The following is a 7048-nucleotide window of genomic DNA, read 5'->3' as shown; positions in this document are numbered from 1 at the left end:
TTGACTTTCGACAGTTTCATTATAATGTCTCTCAGTGTGGACATCTCCGAATTGCTGCTACTTTAAATGTTTCAGCGTGTTGGATACCCAGATTCATGTTTTTAATAAAATTTCTGAAGTTTGGGGTCATTATTTCTTTAAATACTCCTTCTTCCCTCTTCTTCCTTCTCTCTTTTGGGGACTCCCAAAATGCATATACTTGATGTTGCCTCTCAGATCTCTTCTGTTCATTTTTCTTCATACTTTTTCCCTTCTGCTCCTCAAATGGGCAATTTCAATTGGCCTATGTTTGAGTTTACTGATTCTTCATTCTGCAAACTAAAATCTGCTCTTGAAGCCCTCCAGTGAATTTTCCATTTTACTTCCTGTACATTTCAGCTCCAGATTTCCAGTTGCTTCCTTTTCACAATTATTTATTGATTTCTGCTATTTAGTGAAACGTAGTTCTTCTGATTTTCTTTAGTTATTTGTCCATGGTTTCCTTTAGCTCTTTGACTATGTTTAAGACAGTTGATTCAAAGTCTTTGTCTAGTAAGTCAGTCCACTCTTCTTCAGGAACAATTTCTTTCCATTGTTTTTCCTGTGAATGAGTCATACTTTCATATATGCATAACTCATGTTTTTTGAAGTTGAAAACTAGACATTTTCAATATTATGATGCGGTAACTGTGAAAATTACATTTTCTAAACTACTTTTGTATAGATTGTATTCTTTATTGTATGTGATCACTGAAGTCTCATAGTTGTAGATGTGTGGCCTTATTTCTGAGTTCTCTATTCTATTCCATTGGTCTATGCATCTGTTTTTGTACCAGTACCATGCTGTTTTGGTTACTGTAGCCTTGTAGTGTAGTTTTAAGTCAAGTAGCATGATGCCTCCAGCTTTGTTCTTTTTGCTTAAGATTGTCTTGACCATAAAGCTCTTTTTGGTACTGTATGAATTTTAAAATAATTTCTTCTAATTCTGTGAAAAATATCAATGGTAGTTTAATGAGAATAGCATTGAATCTATAAATTATTTTGGGCAATATGACCATTTTCATGATATTGATTCTTTTTATCCATGAGCATGGAGTGTTTTTCCATTTGTTTGTGTCCTCTCTGATTTACTTGAGCAGCAATTTGTAGTTCTCCTTGAAGAGATCTTCAATTCCTTTGTGATCTGTATTCCTAGGCATCTTATTCTGTTTGTAGCAATTGTGAATAGAAGTTTATTCACGATTTGATTCTCTGCTTGTCTATTGTTGTATAGGAATGCTTGTGACTTCTGCCATTGATTTTGTATCCTGAGACTTTACTGAAGTTGCTTATCAGCTTAAGAAGCTTTTCAGCTGAAACAAAGGGGTTTTCTAGATATTGGATCATGTGATTTGCAAACAAAGACAATTTGACTTCCTCTCTTCCTGTTTGAATATCCTTTCTTTCTCTTACCTGATTGCCCTGACCAGAACTTCCAATACTGTGTTGAGTAGGACTGGTGAGAGAGGGCATCCTTGTCTTGTGCTGGTGTTAAAAGGGAATGTTTTCAGCTTTTGCCTGTTCAGTATGATTCTGGTTGTGAGTTTATCACAGATGACTTTTATTATCTTGAGGTATGTTCCTTCAATACCTAGTTTACTGAGAGTTTTAAAATATGGAATGCTTCATGAATTTGCATGTCACCCTTGTGCAGGGGCCATTCTAATCTTCTCTGTATCTTTCCAATTTTAATATATGTGCTGCCAAAGCGAGTACGGACCACAAGTTCTTAGAAGTGGAGATAAGTGAAGAACTGTGGGTGAGATGGAGTGTTGAATTTCATCGGCAGTAATTTCTGCATCTAACAAAATGTGATTATCTCTGTCTTTTATTCTTTAATTAAATGATAAAAAGCATTACAGATTTAAAGTTTAAATATTCTTGTATCCTGGGGATGAATAACCTGGGCAGGATATTTAATTTATTTATAGCTCATTGGTGGACACAGTCTAGTACTGTTTTTCTCAGTATTTTTACCTCTAATTGCTTCGAAGTGATTATCCTATCATGCTTTTCTCTTATGTATTCCCTAGCTGACTTTAGAATCAATGTTATTTATACATAAACAATAATGAGTTTACTGGCTTTCTCTATGTTTCCTCATTCTCTTGAATATTATGTATAAATTCAGTAGCCTTCTTTGAAGTTTTGGTAGAACTTATCTGTAAAACAGTCTGGATATGCCTGAAGGGAAATAAAGTTTTACAACCGTTTTAACTTCTTTACTTGTAATAAGTTCTCCCCGTTGACATAATGTTGTTCATAGTCTCAAAATTATTTAAACCTCTACTATATCTTTAGTGGCATGTTTATCTATCATAATGTTATTTTATTCTTAATTGCCATTGCCTGTTTTTTTTCTCCATCCAAAAAAAAAAACAGCTGCTTTTGGTGGGCTGGGCCCTCAGCAGTGGCAGCTGCCAGGTCAGCCCTGGTGAGTGGCGACTCAATTGCTGTGCCCATGCACTGTCCATGGCAGCCACCACGGCTACTTTGTGCAGGGACTCCATGAGCAAGCCCTGTGAGGCTGAGCGGCATCGTCCGTCAAGCCACCTCACTCACCTGGTCACAGGGAGCCCCAGCACCTTAAAGACCCTCTGGTAGGCATCCACACAACCGCTATTGTCACACACTCGGCCTATAGCAAGAGGTCTATGCGTACCTCTCTCCTCTACCTCCCAATTCTCCAACTCTATTTTCCCCAAGTTCATCACTGGTCAGCCAAGGCATGAGCCACTGCCCATGACTCATTCATTCATGCACTACTGGACATCATTTCACACCCCCCACCTCCCATGGGCTTGTTGGGGTTTGATTCCTAGTTCCTGGCTTGAGAGCCATTTCCAAAGCTGTTCTGGTATCAGCTCCCAAGCCTACTGCTGTTGTTGTAGATTTTCCTCTTTATATGTATTTATTTCCTGGAATTAAAAACAATTGCACTAATTTTTTCAATTTAGCATTTCCAAGGATATGCAGTAGGAGTGATTCTTCTTGGTGTACATAGAATTGCTTCAAAACATCAGCAATGTATATTTGAGGGAAGGACAGCATGCATGGAGAAAGGAGGACAATCCACAAGTGGGCAGTGGAGTTTCACAAAGTGAACACTTGGGTAAACAACACCCACATCAAAGTACACCAGTCACAGCCTGCTGGAAACACCTTTGGGTCCTCCTCAGTCATAAACCACCCTCCCCACCCTAGAGTAGCCACTCTTGATTTCTAACACAGATGAGTTCTGCCAGTTCTAGTTGAATGGCGTTATACAGTCACCGTCATGCCCCTGGGTCTCATCATCTCGCTGTGTGTGGTCGTAGCCTGTTCACTCCCATGGCTGTCCAATGCTCCACTTTATAAATAGCTCTTATTTCCTGTCCCTTCACTATTGATAGACAATTGTGTTGTATCCAGATTTTACAAGTCGTGCTGCTATGAATAATATTTGCATATATTTTGGCACACACATACAAGCATTTCTACTGGTTGACAACTAAGAGTGCTATTGCTGGGTCATAGGTGAGTAGATGCTTGGCTTAGTCTCTGGTTAACAAATTTCTAGTAGTAAAAAAACAGAAGAGCATGAATCTCTTACTTAGAAATTATTTGGATAATAAATAAGGAAGGAATGAGAGACCGAGAATATAATAACTCTTTTGCAAACCATCATGAGTTAACAGATTTAACCATCGAACAGCAATGGCAATTAACAACAAAATAAAACAAAAAACTAATGTTAGGTTCTTCCACTTGATGGAAGAACACAATACAGCACATCAAGCAAGTACAAGTGGCAAAGAAACCAAGCCTGAATATAAGCTAACCTCCATACCCAATTACCAATTTAGAGGCAATACAGATAATAAAAACACATATTAAACAATGGCTTGGGGAGCAATCAGCAAAATGCACACTACAGGAAGCTCTACCACACAATATAAATTTCAAGAAAGAATCTATAGAATAAAAGAACAAAAGCATATTTCTAAAGGTAAAACTAAATTATAATTTTGGATGATAAAAATATAAAATAGAATAAAGAAGTGATGATCATGAAAGTCAGGATGTATTTTTATTTGGGGGAGGAAAGAGTTTACTGCTGAGCTGGGGCAAATGATGGGGCTTCTGGTTTGCTTCACAAACGTCTATCCCTGGTGGTTAATGGGTGTTCACTTTTTATTCAAGGACACAAATTTTAGATGGTTTCTTTTTCCTTCTGGAGTCCTACATTTTATTTTATGACACAAAGGTTAAGGAAAAAATAATTGATAGAGTATGGTTACTGTTTTGCACAAAGCCCCCTCCCCATCTTCCCTCTGAGCACCCAGAACAACCAGCAGACCCAGGATCCCCAGCAGGGGTGACCTCACTTCTAGGTATGCGTGCAGCTCACATCAGCAGAGGCAATATGCAGGTCTACTCCTTGACTCGTGGAAAAACCTGATAGGACACAGCTGAGGGGAAGCCTTCCCCGCCGTCTGCAGGCTCTTGGCCACCAGTGTAGAGGGAGCGGCTCCTCACCTCTCCCACAGGCACCTTCACAGCCACAGCCTCCTCTCTTCATGGGGAGTTCATGGCTCTTCCCCCGAACACAGTGACATGGATCTCGCCAAAGGTGGAGATGACACCATTCCTCCCCCCACCATCTTTTGCTATAGAGCAACTGGAGTACGTTCCATCCACACACAGGACAGGGAGCTGACAACCAAGGAGTGGAGGATCAATACTCCAGCTTTCTCTACTTGTAATAACTTCTCTCCATTGGCGTAATCTTGTTCATAGTCTCAAAATTATTTAAACTGCTACTATATCTTTAGTGGCATATTTATCTATCATAGTGTTATTTTATTCTTAATTACCATTTCCTGTTTTATTTCTCCATCCAAAAAAAAAACCAGCTGCTTTTGTTTGGCTGAGCCCTCAGCAGTGGCAGCTGCCAGGTCAGCCTTGGTGAGTGGCGACACAGTTGCTGTGCCCATGCAGTGTCCATCGCAGCCCCCACGGCCACTTTGTGCAGGGACTCCATGAGCAAGCCCTGTGCGCTTCTTTTGCTTTACAGGAAACTTGACGCAGGATGGTGTCCAGTGAAGAAATCCCAGGTGCATGGAAAGGAGAGGAGGACCTCAGGGCTGTGGGTGATCTGCAAAAGGAAGTTCATGGACCACCAGGTGGCGCTGCCGCGCTGCCCCTGCTCCCAGGAGGTGAATGCTCAGGAAGAGCTTTGAGGTGGAGAGAGGTCATTTCTCACCCTCCAGGTTCAAAGTAAAAACCTTCAGGCTAATCTCGGCCGCGCGTTCTGGTGTAGCGAGCGGGCTCGGAGGTGCTCACCGCTGCTGTCATGGTTCGTTTGCTAAACTGCATCGTCGCTCTGTCCCAGAACACGGGCATTGGCAAGAACGGGCACCTGCCCTGGCCGCCGCTCAGGAATGAATTCAGGTATTTCCCCTGCTCAGGAAAGAATTCAGGTATTTCCACAGACTCTTCAGGAGAAGGTAAACAGAATCTGGTGTTATGTGTAGGAAGATCCGGTTCTCCATTCCTGAGAAGAATCGATCTTTAAAGGATAGAATTAATTTAGTTCTCAGCAGAGAACTCAGGGAACCTCCACAAGGAGCTCACTGTCTTGCCAGAAGTCTGGATGATATCTTAAAACTTACTGAACAACCAGAATTAGCCAATAGAGATGATTTGGATAGTTGGTGGCAATTCTGTTTATAAGGAAGCCATGAATCACCTAAGCCATCTTAAACTATTTGTGACAAGGATCATGCGGGACTTTGAAAGTGACACGTTTTTTCCAGAAATTGATTTGGAAAAATATAAACTTCTGCCAGAATACCCAGGTGTTCTCTCTGATGTCCAGGAAGAGAAAGACATTAAGTTCAAATTTGAAGTATATGAGAAGAATGATTAATATGAAGGTGTTTTCTGGTTTATTTTAAGTTATTGTTCTCCTTCCCTCTGGAAAAAAATTATATATTTTTACATGAGAAGAAAAAGACTTTTGTCGACTTTGGATCTATGAATAATTATTTCTAAGCAATGTGTTTTTATTCTGCACTAGTCTTGAATATATCAGATACCATTTATGAAACATTCTTGCTATAACTAAGTGCCTCTCCAAGACCCCAACTAAGACCCCGCACCTGCTACAGTGAGCTGCCATTCCACACCCATTGCATGTGGCACTCTGGCCAGTCCTTGACATTGTTGGGCTTTTCAAATGTCGGTAGTATCTATTAAAGATGAAGATGCACGTACCCTTGGACTGAGCAGTTTCACTAGTGGGAAATACCAAAATCTTCCTACGTGTATATCTAGAGGTTTGTAGACAAATGTTGCAGCCCTGTTTGTAGCAGTGAAAAATTGAAAACAACCTGGAATTCCAGTGATGGGAAAATGAATATATTTCTGTCTTTGACTGGGGAACCCAAAGCAGATTCCAAGACTGAAATTTCAGTGAAAGCAATTTATTTGCTAGGTCTTACCAGAAAGCATCAATTGAGGTATGGAGAAATGAAACTGAGAAGGTAAGAAAAGCAGTTGAAAGTCAGTGAGCAGGTTCTCATCAGTATCAAGCTCCATACTGCTGAGATACAGGGAAACGGAGGGGAAAAAGCTGTAGTATTGATTCTCCACTCCTTGGATGTCAGCTCCCTGTCCTGTGTGTGGGTGGAATGTACTCCAGCTGCTCTATAGCAAGTCCCAGGTGTTTGCAGTGAGAAGCTGCTGGCATGCATGGGAACCGTGAATGGCAAACACTTAAAGTAATTCCATGTTTAAGTATATAACCACTTCATATCTTTTTTTTTTTTAACAGAGTTTCGTTCTTATTACCCAGATGGAGTGCAATGGCGTGACCTCAGCTCACTGCAACCTCCGACTTCCCGGGTTCAAGCGATTCTCCTGCCTCAGGCTCCCAAGTAGCTGAGACTACAGGTGTGCACCACGACACTGTCTAATTTTGTGTTTTTGGTGCAGACGAGATTTCACCATGTTGGTCAGGCTGGTCTCGAACTCCTGACCTCAAGTT

The 7048-nt window shown here is 40.8% G+C and overlaps 1 non-coding gene and 1 pseudogene across 1 annotated transcript; one reads left to right on the top strand and one right to left on the bottom strand.

Annotated features, from left to right (window-relative positions):
* Window positions 1–1627: 1627 nt before the first annotated feature.
* LOC111534930 lies at window positions 1628–1734 on the bottom strand. Its single transcript, XR_002729252.1, has one exon. It is a non-coding gene; the product is annotated as a U6 spliceosomal RNA (small nuclear RNA).
* Window positions 1735–5353: 3619 nt separating this feature from the next.
* LOC111534929 lies at window positions 5354–5929 on the top strand (annotated as a pseudogene).
* The last annotated feature ends 1119 nt before the right edge of the window (window positions 5930–7048 follow it).

This window comes from Piliocolobus tephrosceles, unplaced genomic scaffold, assembly GCF_002776525.5.
Source record: "Piliocolobus tephrosceles isolate RC106 unplaced genomic scaffold, ASM277652v3 unscaffolded_7884, whole genome shotgun sequence".
In the NCBI taxonomy this organism is placed as follows: domain Eukaryota; kingdom Metazoa; phylum Chordata; class Mammalia; order Primates; family Cercopithecidae; genus Piliocolobus; species Piliocolobus tephrosceles.
Note: the sequence above shows the minus strand (reverse complement) of the source record. Positions and strands in the feature narration are given on the sequence as shown.